Here is a 23888-nt window from a genome sequence, read left to right on the forward strand (position 1 = left end):
AGACAGTGGTTCCTTGTTTTAATAAGAAAAATAGAGGCACGTTGAATTAATGTTGGTTACTTTTTTGCATGACCCTAAGGCCCATGCTTGGAACTACTAACTCTAAAAATGATCATTACTAAGATCATTATCTTAGTTCTGCTGGACACCTGCTGTCTTAGGAATCCTCTTCACTGCCTTTCTGAACCCGAGTCACACTTTTATAGATCTCATGTCTTCCTCTTTTTATTTGTTCTCTTCTTTTACTAGAACACATGCTGGACATCTTCCTGATAAGTTATATATTTCTAAGTCCTTAAATGACTCAAAATGTTTTAATTTATCTAATATACTTCATTGATGAGTTGGGTAGATAATAACAAATTCTAGAAGGAAATCATAATACCTCGGAGTTTTGAAAATTTTAATCACTCAAATTGCCTTTTACCATCCATTGTTGCTGATGGGGTCTTTTGGGTGAGCTAGCTTGATTCTGGAAAACAGGATTGCCACATTTAGCAAGTAAAAATACAGAATACCTGATTGAATTTCCATTCCAGATAAACAAGGAAATATTTGGGACATATTTATTCTAAAAAATTATCCTTGTTTATATGACTTCAGATTTAATTGTGTGTCCTGTGTTTTATCTTTTACCCCTGTTGGGAAAGCTTTTAGGACATTCTCATTATCCTTGATGTACTGGAATTTCGTAGTATATTTTATTTTATTTATTTATTTTTTTAAAAAGATTTTATTTATTATTTATTTGACAGACAGAGATCACAAGTAGGCAGAGAGACAGACAGAGAGAGAGGGGGAAGCAGGCTCCCTGCCGAGCAGAGAGCCCAACGTGGGGCTCGATCCCAGGACCCTGGGATTACAACCTGAGCCGAAAGCAGAGGCTTTAACCCCCTGAGCCACCCAGGTGCCCCTCGTAGTATATTTTAAAAGATTTTTATCTATTCACTTATTTGAGAGAGTGCGAACAAGAGGGGGGAGGGGCTGAGGGATAAGCAGACCCCTTGCTGAGCCGAGAGCCCAACCAGAGCTAGATCCCAGGACCCCAAGATCACAGCCTGAGCCCTAGGCAGATGCTTAACCAGCCAAGCCACCCCTGTTCCCTTCACAGTATTTCTAAGTGTGCATCTTTAAAAGAAAAAAACTCATCATATTAATACTAATTGAGCCCCAAGAAAGAGGGTATGGTTTTGTTGACTTGTTTAACTGGTGAGTCACGACTGCTTCTATGCTGCAGCTCTCTGTCAGCTTGGGTTTGAGGAAATGGAGCAAGAAAAAAGGTTTCATCAAACATGGAGTTTAAAAATCCTTAGAGAAGGTATTATCAAAAAAAGAGGCATAGGAAGACTCCAGTGTACTCTGTATAGGGCCTGGTCATCTAGTTAAATTATCTGGTTTGCAGCCCAGCCTCCCAATCAGCATGTCACACAGCATCAGTATACAATCTTAGGAAAGGACCCAGAATTCAAGCTGAAGAGCCTTGCTTTGTAAAAGTGACTCTTCTGAACACATCCTGAATTTACCATGTAATTGCTCTGCTGTGAACATAGCACAGAGATATACTATCTCCAACCGAGAAGATGATTTGCTTGTGAGATGCATATTTCCCGGGGTTATCTTGGAGTGAACTAGCCAGAAAGTAAGTGAAGAGGCAGAGAGATAAGAAGTAATCACTTTGGAAAGTAGTCGTAAAATCAGGCAAGGTAAAAACAGGTCAAAGAAATTAGAAGGAGAGCTATAGAGCCAAGAGAGAGGAGATTAAAAAATAACTTCAGAATCATTGAACTGGGCATGACCTTAGAAATCACCTGGGCCAGCCCCTTCTCTCACCAGTGACAATACCCAGGCTGCGGGAGCAGGAGGAGCTTGCCGAGAGTCACAGAACCAGACCAGACCAGTTCCCCTGATTCCCAGTCCAGTATTTGTTTATTCCACTCCATTGATGGTGCCGTTTGGGACCTCTTGCACAACAGCCCTATTTAATCATCTTGACAGCCCCTGAGAATGATAAACTTACTCCGCAATGATCTGACTCAGCTCAGAGTAGCAGTTTCACCAAAAGCCCCATTAAAATGCAGTCAATTCCATAGGGGTGGTGGATTGCAAGGGGCTTGCAGAAGGTTCCCCTGACCAAAAATATTGCCTGCACCCACCTGCCTCTGTGTCTGGAACTAAACGTTGAAAATGTCTGTTGTAATGCAAATGACTACATTTAACATTTTGCTTCTATCTTTGTAACAACCCTTTAACAAAGATGAAGGTCTTGATGGAATGTGACATGGACAAATATGTCTTGATTGGACGGGAGTAGAATGATTAGACGATGGTCTGAAATGTATTAGGACCCGTCAGGTACAAATGGCAGCAGGTGCCTACTTCACCATCATCATTTCATATCAGACAAAGCAACAGATTGCTTTGTGCTCTAATCATTTTCCTGTCATCAGATTTCACTTTTGGTGTCTGATGTCACAGTAAGATATTTTAGTAGACCTAGTTTCCTTGATTACTTGAATAATTCACATTTTGTATCTGAATATGGGATGTTTTCAACAGAACAAAGTCCCTTTAAATGGCAATTTTGATTTCAGCAACAGGAATTGCTATGTCTGGACCACATGTGAAGGTCATTTGCCTTCTTCTCCTTGTGCTCAAAAGTTAAGGAAGATGAAGATTGAAAGATGGCCACTGGTTTTTGCCAACAAAGAGCAGGTGTAATACAATGATATGGACCAAGGATAGATTGCCATGCCTTGTTGAGAAGTGAATCCCTGCTGAGCAGAGAGCCTGCTTCCCCCTCTCTCTCTGCCTGACTCTGCCTACTTGTGATCTGTGTCAAATAAATAAATAAAATCTTTTTTAAAAAATTCTTTAAAAAAACAGGAAGTAAATTCTGGTGAAAACATGGGGGAAAATAATGTAGACAGTCTTTAGAGAAGCTTGACTATGCCACCAACAGAAAATGTTTTATTAAAATGTTTGATATTGATTGGTTGGTTAGTTTCAAAGGTGGGAGATCTTGAGCATTTCTACTATCTTGGGAGAATACGGTAGGGCCTCAGCTTCTTCAGCTGCATATTGCAGAAATGCTAGTACCACCATAAAAAAAAAAAAAAGTCTGTCCAAGATCACATAGCCTAGTGGCCAAAGCATCAGGATTGAAATTTGGGTCCTTTATCAGCTTGTTCCCTTGAGTCCATGGTGTCTCTCCCTTTTGCAAATGTTGGGTTTTCAGTGGGTCATGGGAGGATATAGGTGATTATTTCTTCTATACGAATACATTTGGAAAGAGCGGTTAGGTCCTCTTGGGCATGGCAGGGATAAAGAAAGCCAATACTTGGCTAAGTAAATGCATTCCATTTGTCAGACACCAGGGTAAGCACTTTACATATAACAAGTTATTCAATCCTCATAGCAACTACACAGAGCAGATGAAGTTACTATCCTTATTTTACAGAGAAAGACACTGAGGCTCAAAGAGATTGAGTAGCTTACCCAAGGTCACACAGCTAGTGAAGTCCAAATCAAAGAGCCCATGTCCTTAACCACTAGGCTATACTATCTTTCATGGGAATGCAGAGTAATACTGATTTTTATCAAAAATTACCAAATAATATTTTTAAGTGTCACAACTCCATTTTTTCTAGGCATAGTCATATTTATTGCCCTATTTTACTTTATTTTACTTTCAGAGCAACCAGTTGTGAGACAGCTAAGGCAGAGAACACCATCTGCCTTTGAAAGTAGGGAGACACTGAAGCATATTCTCTCCCTCTCACTCTCCCCCTTCACCTCACCCCAACCAAACATGCACACGCGCGCACACACACACACACACACACACACACACACTTCTATCAGGAAACAATGGAGCCTGGGCTGGCTCAGTGCCCCAAATTGCTGCAGAGTTGCCAGGACCCTTAAGGGAAGAGATTCGGTCCTCTGCTGTTTTTAGCAAGTAACGCCTGGTGTCCAAGGTAGAGAAAATAAACCCATTCCATCAAAATGCCAGAACACAGGCCCTTGAGCCGCTTTATCAAAGAACTAGATGAGAGGATTCATAAGTAATAATCAAGGAAATGATTCCTAGTAATAGAAACTCTTTAAAAAATAAATGTAGCATGTCTTGACCCCTTCGAGACTTCTCCCCCCTTCCAGGTGACCTGCAGTCACTTGGCATCAGGCAGCTCTTTGGTGAGATGGTGATTTGCAATTAGCTTTAGGAATAAAAGAGGAAACACAAGTTCGTCCCACATGCTCTTGACACATAGCAGATTATTTAGAAAGGTAGTATTAATCAGTTATGGAAAGGAACCACTAGTGTGAAGAAGAAAAGTCAGAGTCAGCACAGGTGTGATTTGTTGATAATTTGAAGGAAGGGCCATGTCTTATTCATCTTTCCACCCCCAGCAGCCAGAACAGTGTTTGGTGCACAGTCAGTGCCCAATAAATTTTGTTTAATGATTGATGAATATTAGCCAGCATATAATGAGGGTCATGCCTGCCACCGTGCTTTGATTCTCAAAAACCAATGATTACGCTTGTGAAATCTACTTAGTTGGGCAGAAGGAAAATCAAAATGGCACCAAGAAACTGAAATTCCTGGCCTGAAATTCCTAGGGAATTGTCTCAATTTTTAACTTGCTTGACTGGTAACATTCTGACCTTTATGAAAGCAATTCTATCATTGGTGGGTAAGTTTCTAGACCAACTAGAAGATTCTTATATCTATGTTCAACAGCAGCATAGAACCATATTCCCATTGTAATTATGTTTACTTGGCAAGATTTATTTGGACCTCCAATCTGAGGTGGCAGAAAGAGGCATTCTTTTGCTGGAATCCCAGTTTCAGATTCAGGAACTCCTTTTTAACCCCCTTCCAACTCTGCCTTTCTCTCCATTACCTGGCGAACCTAGTCATACTGCTCTGTGCCCTGACAGAAGCCTCTTCTCTTTCTATTTCCTGAAATCTCAGCCTATTTCCTGAATCCCAGGGACTCTAGTCTGACACTTTGTAATCACCCTTACTCAGTATGCCCCTCACTGCCCACCCCCATCTTAACAGGCTACCAGGTACCAGTAATTCTACTTGGCCATTACTTTATTTCAAGACATTATCTTTCTGAACTACTGCAAAATATTTCTGTGTCCCAGAGAGAAGAAAGCTATAAATGCTGTAAGTCTTTTTGCCATTTCTATGCATGGAAAATTACCTGAATTCACAGGTTTATATGTGTACTCAGGTCATTACAACACTGGGGTAATAGATGAGAGGAAGGGATAAAACTCTCCAAAAAGGGCACACTCATTCTTCAGGACCTTGGAGAGAACCAGCAGAGGCAGCTGATGAATAGATATCGGCAAGTGCCTTCAGAACCAGCTCATGAACAAGGCCAGTGCAGGGAAGAATTCAAGTTAGATGTCCAGTCACAGATTTTCCTTCTGGTTCTTGAAACTTCGAACCCGTTCCTGTTTCAGGGCTTTTGTGCCAGATGTTTCTCCTGGCTGGAACCCTTTGCTCCTGTATATTTGTATTGCTCTCTGCTCCTCCCCACTCAGGTCTCACCTCAAATGACTCTGCAGTAAAGCCTTTCTTCAATCACTCTTATTCCATTTCCTCATAACAGTGACCACTATTTGCAACTGTGCTACGTATTCATTTGTCTACCTGACTGTTGTCTCCCTCACCTTCACAGAAAGTAAGCTCCGTGAAAGAACAGACCATGTCTGTCATCCCTGTGGTGTTGAAAACGTACCTGACACCCAGAAGGCACTCTATAAATATTTGACAAATGAGCAAATGAAATAAGACAAGCAGTGAGAGCAGGAATTAGATTTGAGACTGAGGAGACTGTTGAGGACCTTGAACCCAACGGTTTGAGCTAATACCAGACACGTATTGTTGGGTTTGGAAAAGGAGGATCTGAGATGCCATGTGTAGGCTTGTATTAGCATGACTCATGTAGAAACGGGCATCTAACAGACTCATTGGGTGACCCTGCCAACACTACATTTTCATTTCTAGAATAACCAACACATTTTGAACTAATAAAAGTGAGGCAATTCCATATTCTTCAAAACCAGAAGGGAATGAGGGAGGTTTCCCCACTTACTTCCTCTAATTACATACTTTGATTTTCTCAGTGACATCAAATGGAGACTGACCAGGCAAATCACTGAATGGCTTGTTCAACTACTCCGTAGAGGTCAATGAGTAACCACGGTTGCCCCTTGCATACCCAAATGTTTATAGCAGCAGTGTCCACAATAGCCAAATTATGGAAGGAACCTAGATGTCCATCAACAGATGAATGAATAAAGAAGATGTGATATAGATATAGATATATCTATCTATTTATCTATCTATATACTGGAATACTGTGCAACCATCAAAAGAAATGAACTCTTGCCATTTGCAACAACATGGATGGAACTAGAGAGTTTTATGTTAAGCAAAATAAGTCAATCAGATGGGGCGCCTGGGTGGCTCAGTGGGTTAAAGCCTCTGCCTTCGCTCGGGTCATGATCCCAGCGTCCTGGGATCGAGCCCCGCATCAGACTCTCTGCTCAGCGGGGAGCCTGCTTCCTCCTTTCTCACTGCCTGCCTTTCTGCCTACTTGTGATCTGTCAAATAAATAAATTTAAAAAAATAAGTCAATCAGAGAAAAACAGTTATCATATGATCTCTCTGATATGAGGAATTTGAGAGGTCGTGGAGGGTAGGGAGGGAAAAAAATAAAACATGGGACCAGGGATGGAGAAGAATCCTAAGAGACTCTTAATCTCAGGAAACAAACTGAGGGTCGCTGGCGGGTGGGGGGCAGGGGATAGGTGGCTGGATGATGGACATTGGGGAGGGTATATGCTATGGTGAGTGCTGTCAATTGTGTAAGACTGATGATACCCTGAAACAAATAATACATTATATGTTAATTAAAAAAATTTTTTAAATGTTGCCCCTGAACACTTACCTTTTTTTTTTTTTTAAGATTTTATTTATTTGTGAAAGAGAGCACAAGTAGGGTAGGGAGAGGGACAAGCAGACTCCCTGTTGACCAGGGAGTCTGATGTGGGTCTTGATCCCAGGACACTGGGATCTTGACCTGAGCTGAAGACACATTTAACCAACTGAGACAGCCACGTGCCCCAACCCTTACCTTTTTTAAAGGACTTTATTTATTTGAGAGATTGTATGAGCAGGGGAGGGGGAGAGGCAGAGGAAGAAGCAGGCTTACTGCTAAGTAGGGAGCCTGATGAGTTACTCAATTCCAGGACCCTGGGATCATGACCTGAGCGGAAGGTAGACACTTCACTGACTGAGCCACCCAGGTCCCAGGTGGTGGGACCACCTGTTTGCCCAGAATTTGTATTTGGTTAACAGGTTTTATTTGGCCCACATAGTGGTTTTAAGTTTTTAAAATTAACCACCAGCATTTTATTTTTATTTTTATTTACTTTTATTTTTATTTTTATTCAAGGAGGTTACATACTCAGTGTGGAGCCCAACATCGGGCCTGAACTCACAGCTATAAGATCAAGACCTGAGCTGAGATCAAGAGTTGGACATTTAACCGACTGAGCCACCCAGGTGCCCCCAATAGCATTTTAAAAATCTGAAGAGTTCACTTAAAATAAAGATTTCCAGCCTGTCCTAAAAAGGCAGAAGTTCAGGCGCCTGGTGGCTCAGGCCTTGGGCAGGCTGCCCTGGGCTCAGGGCATAATCCCAGGGTCCTGGGATCAAGCCCCACATGATGATCCCTGCTAAGCAGGGAGCCTGTTTCTCCCTCTCCCGCTCCCCCTGCTTGTGTTCCCTCTCTCTCCGTGTCTCTCTCTGTTGAATAAATAAATAAAATCTTTAAAAAAAAAAAAAAAGGCAGAAGTTCCAGTAACATCAGCCTTTGAATTCCCGCATGACAAAAGTCGCTGGACACTGAGTAGCAGCCACACTCTATAAGCGGGATTCATGGCTTCGATGCCATCAGAGTCCCCAGCACCCTCCCTTTGCACCACTGAGCCTACTCCGCTCATTGACCTTAACCGCGTGGCCCTTGAAGGCGTCTGAAGTACAAGGATCAGATGGTTTTGGCATCGGGAACATGAGAGTGATTAAAAAGACAAAGTATCTACAAGGAATTAATGTGTCCATTTTTCCAAAAAAGCAACAAATCTATGATCCATTGCTATGGGCATAGACTTTGTAATACTATGCACTATACAGACATTTATGAGGACACCGTATGCTATTTTGCAGTGTCCCCTTAAGAGAAGATCTGGTGAACTCTGCATATGCGTGCACAGAGGCGTATACGCGGAGATACTCAACAAATATTAACTGAATAAATTAATGAGGGGCTCAAGAGAGTTCATCAAAATCCTAAACCCTAAGGGTGCTTGTGAGGTTTAGTCAGTTAAGCATCTGCCTTCAGCTCAGCTCATGATTTCAGGGTCCTGGGATCGATCCCTAAGTCAGGCTCCCTGCTCAGTGTAGAGTCTGCTTCTCCCTCTCCCTCTGCCTCTCCTTCCCTCCCCCTCCCCATCCTTGCTCGTGCTCTCTCTGTCCCTCACAAAATAAATAATCTTTTAAAAAAATCCTAAACCCTAGGGGCGCCTGGGTGGCCTCTGCCTTCGGCTTAGGTCATGATCCCAGGGCCCTGGGATCAAGCCCTACATCGGGCTCTCTGCTCAGCAGGGAGCCTGCTTCCTCCTCTCTCTCTGCCCACTTCTCTGCCTGCTTGTGATCTCTGTCTGTCAAATAAATAAATAAAATCTATTAAAGAAATCCTAAACCCTAAAAAATATTATGAACTACTGCTATACATCTTCCAGCTTCTGAATCCACTGTGCTGCTTTTTTTCCCCTCTTATTCCTCTCCCCAGTATTAATCCAGAACTAAGACTAGAGATGTAAGTAAAACCCATTAATTAATTATATTATAAAGAGGCCTTGTTGATCAATCATCTGTTAGTCTGCTTGCATTCATGTGATGTGGTTTGATAGGGCCTTCGTTACATTAGTGAAGCCAGGACTTCTTAGTTGGGAGACACAAAGTCCTGGCCTGGCTCTACCACTAACTGGTTGGGGTTCTTTGAACAAGTCACTTGGCTCTCTGGCCAAAGTTGGGCCATTCGTGTAATTATGTGATCTCTAGGGCTCCTCTCTGCTTTACCGTCTCTCTTTGCCTGAAAAGCAGACACAGACGAGGTAAGAAGCTGGGAAGACAGAGCAAACAGAGTCTAGCAAGGAAAGACCAAGAAGAGATTTTTTTTTCTTTCCTGATAATTAAGGCAAGGAGGTCTCCAAATGCCTGGGCAGCAATCCATGGAGGGACAGGAGTGGAACGTGAACTCATTAGCAGGATGTTGAGTAAAACTCAGAGAGGGAAAGAGTAATGGGGAGGGAGTTCAACTGGAGACTGAGAATTCTAAAGAAAGAATGGAAAAGTGCTGCTAATTAGGTCATTTAGAAACTGAACAACTGAACGTAATTCTTGCTGAAGCAATAAGAAAACACCGAGGGGATGCACATTAGGAACAGGAATACATGCTAACAGACAAAAACAGGATCCCCAGGATCCCCCAAGTAACTCAGGAAAACAAGCCCCAGGCAAGCCAATAGATACCAGGTAGAAAACGGCCGTGAATTTCAGCACAGTTTTCAAAAATATACAAGGAAGCACATAGTAAGTGCTCAGAAGATATTGACTGAATTATATTATTAAAAGGTCAGATGTGCTTTATTATGTAAGAATTCTGACATGAAAAATTTGAAAAGTCTCAGAGTAATTATTCATTTTTACAAAAGGATTCACTCCTGGGGCACCTGGGTGGCTCAGTGGGCTGCGCTTCTGACTCTTGGTTTTGCCTGGGTTGTGCCATGGAGCCCCATGCCCCAAGTTAGGCTCCATGCTCTGTCTGCTTGGGATTCTCTCTCACCGTCTCCCTCGCCCCTGCCCCTCCCCTGCCCCTGCCCTGCGTGCACACGTGTGCATGCTCTCTCTCTCTCTCTCTCAAATAAATAAAGTCTTTAATTAAAACAAGGATACCCTGCATGGATATATTTTTGAAACACAATCTTCCACCTTTAAAATGTGAAATTAAAATATTTCTACTTAAGATTTTTCATTAGCAAATAAGAGTTCAGAATCAATGTTTTATTTAATTTAGCATCCATGTTTCCTAACACAGCATCAGGCACAGAGGGAGAGTTAAATAGCTTGCAGTGAATAAACACATGGGTTTTGTTTACCTGCTGCTGCATATCATGCCTCCCTAACTGAATAGCTTAAAACAACAGCCTTCTGTCTCACAGTTCTCTAGGTTGACTAGGCTTGGTGAGAAATTCTTCTCGCGGTCTCACTTGGGTTCTCTTGTGTGTTTGCCGTCAGATGGCAATGGAGTTATCTGGAGGCTCCTCGCCTTCTTGGTGTGGTCTCAAGCTTCACCCTCTGCATGCGGGCTCTCCCTGTAGTCTTTGCAGCAGGGCAGCCAGACTTCCTACAGGACGGTGGCTCAAGGATCCCCAAAGTACAAAATCAGAAGCTGCCAAGGCTTCCGAAGACTTGGGTCTGGAGCTAGAAGCATGGTTTCCCTTCGGCCATAGCCCGTGGGTTAAAGCGCATCGCAGAGACAGCCCAGGGTCAGTAAGTGAGGGAACTCAGAAGGATAGGAAAAGGAGGTGGCCCTGCTGGAGAAGTTTTTGTAACCCAGTCACGCAGCTGGCCCTCACTCAGGGCAGTTACTTCCACTGAGGCAGGAAGCAGGCTTAGAGCCACATAGCTACAAACATGGGCCATTCTTATGGAAAAGGAAGAACAACTCAGAACCAGAGCCCAGAGGATGAAACCAGGAGCCGAGAAGAACCATTCCTAAAAAGCAAAATTGTTCCTTACCAAGGAATATTCCCTGCCTGGAGTCAGAGAAATCGGGACATCCGCCAGGCTGGATTTTTCAGAATTGTTATAAATCAGTGACTGCTTGTGTCTCCCTTTCTCTCTCTTTTCACACAGGAAAGTCAATTGTAGTTTTTCTATCTCTTTCATTATTATATGGTGGGTGGGGGAGGGGCAGATAACCTGCCCCTTGCTGTTCTCTGCACTAGAGGAAGTGCACGTAAGAGACTGCCTCAGGGAGCCCCATCCACACCAGCGCCTGATTTATGGACAACATCCTGGGTTTCAAACTGATGCCATATTGGGCTGAGATTTGTAGGGGTAAGTGTATTTTTCACATAAAAGGGACATGAATCAGGGATGCCTGGGTGGCCCAGTTGGTTAAGCATCTGTCTTCGACTCGGGTCATGATCCTGGTGTCCCTGGGTCAGGTTCTCTGATCAAAGGGAAGTCAGCTTGTCCTTCCTTATCTTCCCCTACCCAGCTCATGCTCTCTCTCTTTCTCTCTCAAATATATATAATCAGAAAGAAAGAAAGAGGGACACTTGGGTGGTTCAGTCGGTTAAGCCACAGCCTTCAGCTCAGGTCATGATCCAGGGGTCCTGGGATCAAGTCCCACATTGGGCTCCTTCCTTAGCAGGGAGCCTGCTTCTCTATCTGCCTCTGCCTGCCACTCTGCTTGCATTTGCTCACTCTCTCTCTCTCTCTCTGACAAATAAATAAATAAAATCTTGAAAGAAGAAAGAAAGAAAGAAGGAAAGAAAGAAAGAAAGAAAGAAAGAAAGAAAGAAAGAAAGAAAGAAAGAAAATGAATTATTAAAAGTCAGAAGATGGTAGCTAGTCTCCCAAATGGCTCCCAATGAACCACATCTCCCTGCATCACACCATTGTATGGACCCTTCCTTCCCTGAAACTGGACTTCCCCAAGACTTGTTTTAATTAACAGAATAAGGCAGAGCTGACACTGTGCCAGCTAGGACTTTAGTTCCATTGGCCTGGAAGCTTCCACGATTTCATTTTTGGAAACCTTGAGCTTTCACATAAGAAGTCTGGCTCTCCTTCTGGAAAGACCGCATGGTGGGATGACATGGAGAAGCTACATGGAGAGGGAGGGGTAAGACGACTTAAAGAGAGAAGAGGTCCAGCTAGGCCAGCATCCCAGCCAAGCCTCCAAGTAAGTACAACTGCAAGAGAGACCCCAAGATAGACTAGCAAAGGAACTGTGTCTCTGAGCCCAGTCAACCTATAGAAATTTGAAGATAATAAAACGGTTGTTTTAAGCCCCCAAGTTTGAGAGTAGTTCGTTCGTGCAGCCCTAGGTAACTAAAACAGCATCGATGGATGAATACGGCAAAGTGTACTATCTCAGGAAGTTAAATTTTCATATACTACCCATAAGTTTCTTTTCTCTAAAAAATATGTGTTGAGCCCTGACACTGATCAACACATCCTTCTTGTGCGCAGAGGAAAATGCTGTCTCCTTTGTCCCACTCATGTGTTCGCTCCTCAGAAACCAAGCTTAGATTTAGATTTAGGGAAACCTCTTCAGTTGAAAGTCGAAATGTTTAGTTAAAAATTTTTAAGTCTGTTTGTCACTAGCTAGAGTGTCCTCAGGCCGGAGAGGAGGTGGTTTTGATGCACTAGCAGCAGGAAACCATCACAGATGCTAGGGGGAGCCGTGACATGATGAAGTAGTATTTGGGAAGGCTCATCTGGCAGCAGCATGCAGACAGGTTTCAGGGTGTGCGAGCAGGATAATGAGGCATAGGCACATATGCAAGCTGACCTGCATCCAAGCCAGGGTAGACGGGAAAGGAGAAAACTTGATTATAGAACTCAGTGAACCATGGACAACGAAAGAGATCATGCCAAAGATTACTGAGACTGGGAGAACAATAATGTCATGAAGAAGAAGAAGAAAAGGAGAGGAAAGAAAGGAAAGGAAAAGAAAAGAAAAAGGAAGGAAGAATGTGGGATACTTGAAATAAGAGTCATTCATGTATGGGAAGAAAAGATCCATCCAGATTTCGACATACTCGTTTGGACAGGAGGACAACTGAACACAGCTATTGTAGAAGCAGTTGATGGTAAAACAAACAAAAGAGGCTGGAGCAGCAGATTATGGGTAAGAAAGAGGAAGATAGGGATTCAGGAGGTCCTATGCTTGCCCCACTTGCAATGAGCATGGCTTTGCCCCGCCAGCCAGGACATGGCTTGGCCCAAGCCACAGTTAATGTCTGGGTCTGAGACCTGGAATTCTGGAGTCCTTTCCAGTCACCCTCCTTTCTGAGAAGATCCTAATACATCAAGGTGGTTGCAGAAACCCCAGTGGAGAGTAGAGTGCTGACAAGGAGAGGTCACCAAAGACCAGTCCTCTGCAGAGGGGCCCATGATTAAGCTAGCAAATTTGAATCCAAAGCAGATAATTTTCTAGCTTCCCCACAAATTATCTTCAAAGCAGCACCGTGTCATTACTTACTGTTATGGACCAAATGTTTGTGTCCTACCCCAGAGTCATTCGTTGGGGCCCTAACCCCAATGTGATGGTATTAGGATGGAGGGCCTTTGGGAGATGATTCGGTTGTAGTAATTTCACCACTATGGAGCCCCCATGATGGGAGAAGTGCTCTTATAATAAAAGGAAGAGACATGAGAGCTTCCTTTCTCTGCCATGTAATGATATACCAAGAAGACAGCTGTCTACAAGCCAGGAAAAGAGCCCTTACCAATAACCAAATAGTCATCACCTTCACCTTGGATTCTCAGCCTCCAGAACTTTGAAAAATGAATGTCTGTTGTTTAAGCTTTCCAGTCTATGGTATCTTACTATAGCAGCCCAAGCTGACTAAGACACTTACCCTTTATATAGATGCTATATTCTACATGGAAGTGAACTTGGTGAACTCCCAGTAAACTCACGGTGGTTCAGAATAGTTCAAGCTCTCCTGGAGAGCAGCTTGTGTCTCCAATCTCCATGGTACTAGATATTCCTGCCTTAAAGCCATAAAGTAAAAATTAATAATGCCTATGAAGACAACAAAACAGAATGGAGTTCCTTCTGTTTTGTCACTCGATGTGACCACTTGAAGTTTTTTTATTCATGTTTAAAACTTTTAAACAGTGAAACACAGTTGCTGGAGTGATTATTTGAAAATATGCTTAAGTGAATCTGAAATCTAGATACCTCTATAATATATTCTTAAATCCAAAGTGTATGAGGGGCTTATGCATTAGGACTCAATCATAGCTATGTATATCATTAAATCTCAATATTAACAGTATTTGTTCTTCCAATCCATAAGCATGACTGTCTTTCCATTTTATTTTAAAGATTTTATATATTTATTTGACGGAGAGGGAATACAAGCAGAAGGAGTGGGAGAGAGAGAAGCAGGCTTCCAGCTGAGCAGGGAGCCCCATGTGGGGCTTGATCCCAGGACCCTGGGATCATGACCTGAGCTGAAGGCAAACGCTTAATGATGAAGCCATCCTGGCACCCCTGTTTTTACATTTCTTTGTGTCTCCCTCAATTTCTTTCATAAGTGTCCTATACTTTTCAGAGTACAGATCTTTTACCTCTTTGGTTGGGTTTATTCCTTAGTATCCTATGGGTTTTGGGTGCCACTGTAAATGGGATGGATTGAACTGGAAGGTATAATGCTAAATGAAATAAGTCAGTCAGAGAAAAACAAATATCATACGATTTCACTCCTATGTGGAATTAAAGAAACAAAACAGATGAACATAGGGGAAGGGAAGGAAAAATGAAATAAGATGAAACCAGAGAGGGAGGAAAAGCATAAGAGATGCTGAACTCTAGGAAACAAACTGAGGGTTGCTGGAGAGGAAGTGGGTGGGGAGATGGGGTAACTGGTGATAGGCATTAAGGAGGGCGTGTGATGTGATGAGCACTGGGTGTTCTGTGCAACTGATGAATCACTAAATTCTATTCCTGAAACTAGTAATACAGTATATGCTAACTAAATAGAATTTACATAAAGAATTTCTTTTTATTTTATTTTAAAATTTTTTATTTATTTATTTGACATCAGAGATCACAAGTAGGCAGAGAGGCAGGCAGAGAGAGAGAGAGAGAGAGAGAGAGGAGGAAGCAGGCTCCCCACTGAGCAAGGAGCCTGATGTGGGGCTCCATCCCAGGACCCTGGAATCATGACCTGAGCTGAAGGCAGAGGCTTTAACCCACTGAGCCACTCAGGTGCCCCTACATAAAGAATTTCTTAAAAAATAGTAATGCCACCATTGTTCCGCACTTAGATAACAATTTTTACTTAGGAAGAAGTATTTTATTATTATTGGTGGCACATGATGATAATACAAAATAGGCTAACTTCCAGTTAATTTTGTAATTTAGAAAAGACTCCACAGAAAATGCACTAAATTATGGGAAGCTGGTGGTTCAGTTGGCTGAGCATCATACTCTTGGTTTTGGCTCAGGTTGTGATCCTGGGGTCCTAGAATAGAGCCCCACATGGGGTTCTGAGCTCAGTGTGAAGTCTGCTCAAGATTCAATTTCTCCCTCTGCCCACCCCCTACTGTCTGTCTCTCTCGCGCTCGCTAAAGATGGGTAAATAAAATTTGGGGGAAAAAAGAACAACTTATTACCTGCACCAGGAGTGGACCGTTCCCACTGCCCTGCCATTGGTATGCCAAACAGAGCCTGATTCTGGAAAACAACAGCATAAGGATGTAGCACTAAACGACCTCAGTTCCTCCAGTCTGAATGACCATAGACCAGAATGCAGAGACCCAGACTGGAGCAAGCACCTTCTGCATAAATTGCACAACCCATGTGAAACAAATAGTTTCTGACTTTCAGAGAAGTCAAATAACTGGCCCAAGCACCTCGTTAAGGGGTAGCTACATGAGACAGACTTCTGGAACTCACCAACATCTGTCTTCTTTCTTTCTCTGGCACACTGCTAGATCAGGTTCTCCTCCCTTTGTATTTAGGTGGGGTCATGTGACTAGTGCTAGCCAATAGAATAAGGGAGAAAGTGGTCTATGCCCCTTCTGGCCCTGGTCCCTACAACAAGTCCTAACCTCCAGATGCTCCATGCCCTTTCTCTTTTCTTGTCTCCTGGCTGGATGCCAAGGGTCCCATGGAGGGCTCAGATGAAGCACTAGGTGGAGGAAACCTGGGCCCCCAAATCTTAACGTGGACACATGCCAGTGTGATGAAACACAAGCTAGCCTATGAGGGGATGAGACGCCACACAGAGCAGAGATAAGCCATCCCCGCCAGCCCTCTTAGACTAGCCAGCCCCAGGCAGCTCTGCAGATTCTCACATATGTATGAGACACCCGGTATATAAATATATAAATGGGTTATGACATGGGGGAGAAATGCACATTTATGATGTGAAGCTACTGAGATGTTCATGTTTTTACAGCTGTTACACCACAGAGACACCGTGCCATAGTATGAATCAAGGCCAGTTTGACAACAAGCCTGTAGTCCCAAAGGGCGCAGAGCATGATTGAAAACAGATCCTACCTCCTAGCCCAGATTCCCCAAATTTCACCTGGCTGCAGAGAAAACCATCCCTAAAATCCCATCACACACGATTCAGTACTAGACTCCAGGAGAACTCTTAGGAAAATATCGTGGAGCTTTTGCTACATAACAAAGCACTTCAACACCAAGTGGTTTACAGAAACAATGAAAAGAAAAAAACAAAGAAATACGTAACGGCAGCTCACAGTTTGGAGAGTGTGCAGTGTGGGGCCTCTCACAGCTGAATGGTTCTTCCAATCTGGGCCAGACTCTGTTAATATCGGCTGGGCACGCATGCGTCTGTCTTCAGCTGCAGAGTGGCGCTGCAGCTGGCAAGTCCGTCGTGGCTTGGGCAAAATGGCTTACCTCTCCTCCATGCAGTGTCTCTTCCTCCAGCAGGCTAACCTGAGCTCGACGAGGTGGTGGCAGCAGCCAAGGTCACAAGAGCAGCAAGAGGAGAAACCTCAGCACACAGGTATTTCCAGTCAAATCAGGACACGTGGCTATGCCAACAGTGGCGTGGGAGAGCATTAGCTAATGCTTGGATACAGGAAGTGGGAGCTAATGTGGTCATCGTCACCATTGATCTACCCCAAGAGCCAAGGATCACTGTTTGGGGACCAGAGCACAAAACAACTGTGTCACCGACTCTCCAGCCCTGACCTCCAAACTTCCACCAATAGTAATACAATCTGGGTGAGGGGGAGGGGGCAGGCAACAACATCAGTTGGCTTTTTTTTTGGAGTTTACTGGAAACCAAGCTTGGGAGGAAATGACCAAGTCATTGTTCCTGTGGTTGATTTGGCAGAATTCTGGAAGCAGAGAGTCGTCTCCATCTGACAGAAGGATGGTTCCACTGGGTGTGAGATATCTTCTTCCTGTAAAAAGTGAGTCATGGTAAGAATAGAGTGCCAGACCTCCCTCGTACTCGTACTCGTCAGCGTGGCAAAGGAGAATGTGACCAAATCCATGACGAGTGCGCTCCCTTTCCTGGGAGGCAAGGAATACAAGAACCTGGCAGGAGAAAGAAGTGCTCCTGGGGCGGCTGCCCCAATCTGCTCTCTGCTAGCGTTTCCTTTTGTCTTGATTTCTATGTTCCAAATCTTCTCCTTGTGCCTTGCTGTTGTTTCTCTAAAAATGTCTTTTACTTGGCAACATCCTAACCAAGAAAAGCAAAATATCTAACAAGAAAAAAACACAGCTTGCCTGTCATTTCAGGGACTTAGGGACAGAACAATAATTCATTATTGAGTTATTACGGGTTGAATTGTGGCCCCTCAAAATTCACGTGTTCAAGTTTGAACTCCCAGGACCTCAGAATGTGACCAATTTGCAAATAGGGTCATTGCAAATGCCATTACTGAAGATGGGGTCATGCACACAGAAAGAACAGACTTGAGATGATGAAGCAGAGATCGTGGTGATGCAGCAGGAGCTAAGGACCCCAACGATTGCCAGGCCACCATCAGTAGTTAGAAGAGGGGCATGGAACAGCCTTCTGAAGAGCAAACTCCACCAATGCCTTGATCTCAGACTTCTGACCTCCAGAACCAAGATGATACATTTCTGTTGCCTAAGCCACTCAGTCTGTGCTAATTTTTGTTACAGTAGCCCTAGCAAAACAACACAGGTGTGAGTAACTACCTATGTCATGGGCCATTTCCACTCATTTTCTGTCCCACTTCCTTGCCCCCAAGACTGTTGGCTCCACTTCCAGATGAGAACACTGAGGCTGAGCCAGCATGGTCAAAAGCCAGGCTCAAGCCCGGGGGTCCTGACCCTGTCCATGCATTTTCTTTTACACAATGTTGCTGCCTACTAGTTGCTGGCAAAAGGCCGATGGCAAGCAATTCTAAAGGTAGCTAACACCCCCATTGTGCCACAGAATGGTTGCTGAAAAAATTAGTTCTTAATTGATTCTTCATAAACTTGATGATATTTTAAGTATTTCCAGGAGTTCCCTATTGAAAGGAGCCATATGGGAGAACCTTTTGTATTGCAAAGGGTCCTTCTGGGTTGTGAATGATAACTTTGCTTCCCTCTTGATTCATTTGCTTTGCAAGTGTAATTTGTTCTCATAAGAGAGGTTTTTGAGAAAGCAAGACTGCCTTCGGTTCTGCACCTCTGCCTTGGCTGGCGGGGGCTCAGTATATGCTTGCATTTGCCATTGTGGTGATAGCAGTGACGGGCATCCACCGGTGGCACTGCCTTTTAAATACAGGGCCTGTCTGCAGTGATTTCCTCCCATTTCAAGCCGTTTTCAGCATCCTCAACTTAAAATCATTGCTTGGGTAGAAAAAGGAAAAAACATCATTTTGCTAAATGCCAACATTTACCTATTAATTACTCCCTAACTATTAGTGAGCTTTGTGTTAATTACTATTCCAAATTCCTAGGTGCTGGTAAATTAACAGGTGCTTCATTTCCTTTCCTGGGTCTGTCTTCAGGCTGCCAGGGCAGAAAGATTCCCCTCAGGAGATGCATATGACCCATCGGAGAGGGGCTGGTGGTCGCTAGAGTGGTTACAATCCTCCTACTTTAATGACAACCTCTATTTGGGAAATATAGTTTGCCAATGTTTTAGATAACTTTCAAGGTTCTTTCCTGCAATCACTTTCATTATTAGTTAGTTAATTCACAAGCATCAAGGGAGTATCTACTAAGTGCCAGGCACTGTCCTTGGCCCTGAAGATGCAGAGTTGAGCAGAGGAACTCCAGCCCTGCCGCTCACTCCTCACCATCTAGCAGGAAGCCACGTGGGTAAGTCAGAACCACAGCAATGTGGTGAGTGCTCTGTCAGAAGGCTAGAGAGCACAGAAAAGAAGCGCTACACGTTGCTGGAAATGGCAAAAACCATTTCCCAAAGTTGGCGGCATCCTCACTAAATCCGAAGGCTCAGTAGGAGTATGCCCAACGCATAATGTGACAAAGGACATTTCAAGAAGAGAGAGGAGCGCGTGTCAGAGGCAGCTCTGAGCACCTGGTGTTTGGAGACTGGTGGGTGGCTAGACACAGGAGCTGATGAGGGAGGAGCAGGAAGTGAGTTTAAACCAGTTTCCCAGGGGGCAAGATCGCAAGGGAGCTTGGACGTTAGTCCACTAGTCATAAGGAGCCACCGAAGGGTTTTATCCTAGAAGGGGGGACTTGATTAAATTTGGTGGCATGGAAGGTGGTCTGCAAAGTGAAGGGGCTGGAGGCAGGGAACTGAATGGGGAGACAAATACAGTAGACAAAGGTCCAATCCAGGGGAGCAGCGGGACAGACGGAAAGAAGTGCTTTTGAAGGTCTAATTAGCCTTATTAAGCAATTCATCAACAGGGCAGCATCCCACCCAAAAGGCAGAGAGATACTCCAAGGAGTTGTATGAAATGGAAGGTGTTAATAGGCAGGAAGGTGAGGCAGGGAAGTTATTAGGGGAAAAAAAGACAAAACAAAATGAGAGAGAGAGAGAGAAAGGTTTGTTTCAGATCATGACATCTTCTTTTCAGGGAAGGAAACGGTTTCCTTTTTTTCTTTTTCTTTCTTTCTTTCTTTTTTTTTTTTTTTTGCTATGGATAAAAATATGATTTTTAAAATATGTATTTTTTTTATTGAAGTATAGTTGACACACAACAGTGGGGGTTTTCTATTTTTTTTTTTTTTCATGCAGGTTACCTCACGAGTGCTGATTGGGAAATTTCTGATTAACTTTTAAAAGGTCACAATTAAAACTGTAATTAAGTCTTAGTTTGCTACTATCGGGGCAAACAACACCATTCTGAGCTTGTTTCTTTTTCTTTCTTTCCATTCTTCTTCCCTCTCTTCCTCTTTCTCTTTCTTTCTTTCTTTTCTTTCCATCAAATGTACTCAGCTGCATTTTGTTTTTAACAGTATGTTTAGAGTGCAGATGTCACAAGGAAGCTTCCAGAAATGACATTTGTGCTCACTGCTTGCAGGGCGGGTTAGGGTCTGCTCACTCATTCTGACCCAGCCACCGTGAGGAAGTCACACCTGAGTCACAGAACAAGTGAGTCCCGTTTGCGTTCGCATGAGCAGGAAACGCTGGCCCGAGGTTTTTCAGTCAGGTTTCCAGGCACACATCACGGAACCCCCTTGGGCCACCATAAGCAGGAAACGAATTTATTAAAGGATACTGGGTAACTCAGAAAATGTCCAGGAGTGCGGGAGGGTTAGGCCTGGGAGCCACAAGACTGGGGTGGGCCTGGGACCACACTCCGGATGGCTTCTGAGGAGACCCCATTGGGTGGGGGGTAGTGGGGGGCTGACAGCACACAGTTCACACTCCTGACCCTGGAAGCCCCAAATTCTCCTGCCTCCAGCAGCCCAGTGCTCCCTAGTTTCCCTCAGCAGAATGCAGTTTCCAGCACCTGCTTCCTCAGTCCATTGTTTTCCTAATCGAAGTCTCCAGGCAGCATATCTGACCATCGGAACTTGGGTCTGTGAGTAAACCCCAGCTATAAGGAAGGCTGGAAGCCTTTCTCCTTGAGGAGGGGAGGCTTGTGTTGCACAAAATACCCCAAACATAAGAGGGGTTTTAGAGCACGTGATTAGGAAACAAATATTAGCTCCAGGAGGCAGCATGTGAAGAAGACGCTGGAATTAAGTGGTCTCTTCCTCCTGGGCTTCGTGAATCACTGCTTTTGTAGATATTGCAACTTTTTACTTTGTAGGATAGTTCTTTTCCCCAGACTGGGAAACTCCCCGTGGCAGGTGCGGTGTCATTTTTGGCTTTGTGTGCCACTTCGCTGATGCCGTACCCCAGGAGCAGCTCCTAAATGCATGTCTCCAAGCCCACGACGACCATAGAGCCTCAGGGCTTGCTCATTCAGGGAGGCCCCACCACGTACCTTCCGTGTCCTGACCTGTGTGGGTCACCGCAGCTGACTCAGCACCTGGACGGGGCACAGGTGGGCTCGCACCCTGCAGTCACCTTCTGAGCAAGTGTACAGGGATGGCACCCGGCATGGGTCATCACAGTGATCACCCGTCATCCTTATAGGAATAATGAGTTTGCACTGGGAGAGCGGCCTTCCTTCATCATTCAGGGAGGTCAGAGACACCTTTGGCAGGCCACCCCAGCAGCCCCTACTTGGCACTACTTTCCAAGGATGCTGTCTCAATAAAAAGAAACCCAGAAGGAAGAAGTACTGAATTCCAAGGCCATGTAAGGAAAGGACCTCATAGGCCATCTTGTCTTTGAAATGAGGACTCTAGGCCTGGGGGAGAGGCTTAACCCACTGGTAACTCTGTTCCCATCTGTCTTTCTGAGAGGGAATGCTCAGGGATGCTCAGCGTCCATGCCACTGATTCTTCTGCAGCCCAGGGTGTTGCCCAACTCTTACTCCTCCTCCCAGCAGAGCCGCTGCCCCCAGGAGATCGGAGTCACTGCAGGGAAAGAAAGCCATTCATCACAACTCTGCCACAGACTTAATCATGATCCCAGAGGGGAGAAGTGAGGCCTTGGGCAGATGGCTTCACTTCTCAGTCTTGAGTTTTAGTGTTGAGGGTTAGGACTCCCCATGGGGTTCTGACCAGTTTCCCTGGAAACACAGGCAGAAAGAGTCTTCGAGGAAGCCAAGCAAATCTACTGCGACCAGGAGCCCAGGCCCAACACCACCCGCAGACTTCAGCAACTTACAGCAGATTGAGGTAAGTGGGTTCACTAGAATTCAGGGTGAGTCAATGCCCCAGGTCCCAGTGATAATGGGGGCTTCTATGTCTTGCTTTAGTTAAGCTTTCAGAAGAGTACAGTGTGGACTTCTGATCTGCCTCAGTGTAGAACCGAAGACACAGATTTTAGGCATATTGAGATTAGTCTCTTGCTCCTTACCCCACTCCCGGTGTCCGTGCTCTAGGTTTTCCTGATCATGGCTCCATTCTTTTGAATCTGAGGTTTCTTAAAAACCAAGCCTTTAAGCAATCTCATTTTAAGTTATTTTATGTCTACTTCCACCCAAACAAGATGAGGTCCACTCATCTTGAAGTTACTCTCCCTCCTTAAACAGCTGAAAAGCTGGACAAAAGGTATGGAACAATGGGTTTCAGACACTGGACAACAGGCAGTAAAGGACAAAGTTCCCTGAGAAAGGAAGAACAAGGGAAGCCCAGCGGTGTCCCAAAATGATGTCAGGGAAGAGTTTCCAGGACACAGAACAGGGAGGAGGAGACCCAGGCAAAGTCTCCCAGAGTTGGGAGATGCCGTTGGAAGATTCAGGAACCCAAGGCAGCTCCAGTTCACAGAGCCAGATGTCAGTGAACACAGACCTGTGCAGAGAGAGAAAACTGCAGACGTCTTCAGAGGGTTCCCTTGGAATCTTTGGCCGAATACCGATTAGTGATTGCGTGCGAGGAAACTAGCTGAGACAAGAGAAAGACCCACCAGAAAAGAGCAGGAGAAACAACTTCCAAAGCCCACACAGAGCTGGGTATCATTTTCAACAGTTAGAGTGGAGAAACCTGAAGTATGTAGGGTATTAGAAAGACATCTGAAAGACTACTGTGGGATGAGATTGTCTGGTATCACTCAACTAAGGTCAACAGCAAGCCTCAAAAGGGCCCCACTGTTTTTTTCTTAACTGCATCCCAGGACAAAGCACAAAAGCATGTAAAGGAGTACCAAACATTCAGCACCCAAAAACAGAGAATGTAAAGTGCTTAGCATCCAATGAAAAACGGTCAGGCATACGAACAAGAAAATATGTATGATCTCTTGTGAGGAGTCATACATATGTGTAATCGGTGGTCCTCGTGTAAGAAGAAGGAAATAATGCTAACAGTTGAAATCAATAAAATCTTAGAAAGAATAGCAATAGAAAAAGGAAACCAAAAGCCAATTCTTTGAGAATGTCGATGAAATCTATAAACCACTACACACACTGATCATGAATAAAAAAGAGAGAACCCAAATGGCCCACATCAGAATGAGAAAGTGGACATCACAATAGATCCTATAGAATTAAAAGGATAACAAGGGGTATGATAAACAACTTTATGACAGTAAGTTCAGTGATTTCAATGACATGGTACAAATTTCTTAAAAGGCATAATCTACAATGCTCTACCAAAAAGAAGTAGTAACCTGAATTGTCTTAAAGCTATGAAAGACTTTTTTTTTTTTTTTTTACTAAAAATTTTTGGATGAAGAAATTGCAGGCCCAGAAAACTTCTCTGGCAAGTTCTACCAAACATTTAAGGAAGAAATGATACCAAATCTACACAAACTCTCCCCTCAAATTGAAGAAGAGTATGGTAGGCAGAATAGTGGTTTCTACAGATGTCCATGTCCTAATCCCTGAAACCAATGGATGAGTTGCCTCACATGCCAAAAGGGGCTTTATAGATGTGACCAAACTATGGATTTTGAGATGGAGAGATTACCCTGCATTATCCTGGTGGGCCCAGGGTAAGCACAGGAGCACTTGCAAGTGAAAGACAGAGGCAGGAGAATTGAAATTAGAGATCAGATGATGCTACACTGTTAGCTTT

The sequence above is a fragment of the Mustela lutreola genome, chromosome 14 (assembly GCF_030435805.1).
Source record: "Mustela lutreola isolate mMusLut2 chromosome 14, mMusLut2.pri, whole genome shotgun sequence".
In the NCBI taxonomy this organism is placed as follows: Eukaryota; Metazoa; Chordata; class Mammalia; order Carnivora; family Mustelidae; genus Mustela; species Mustela lutreola.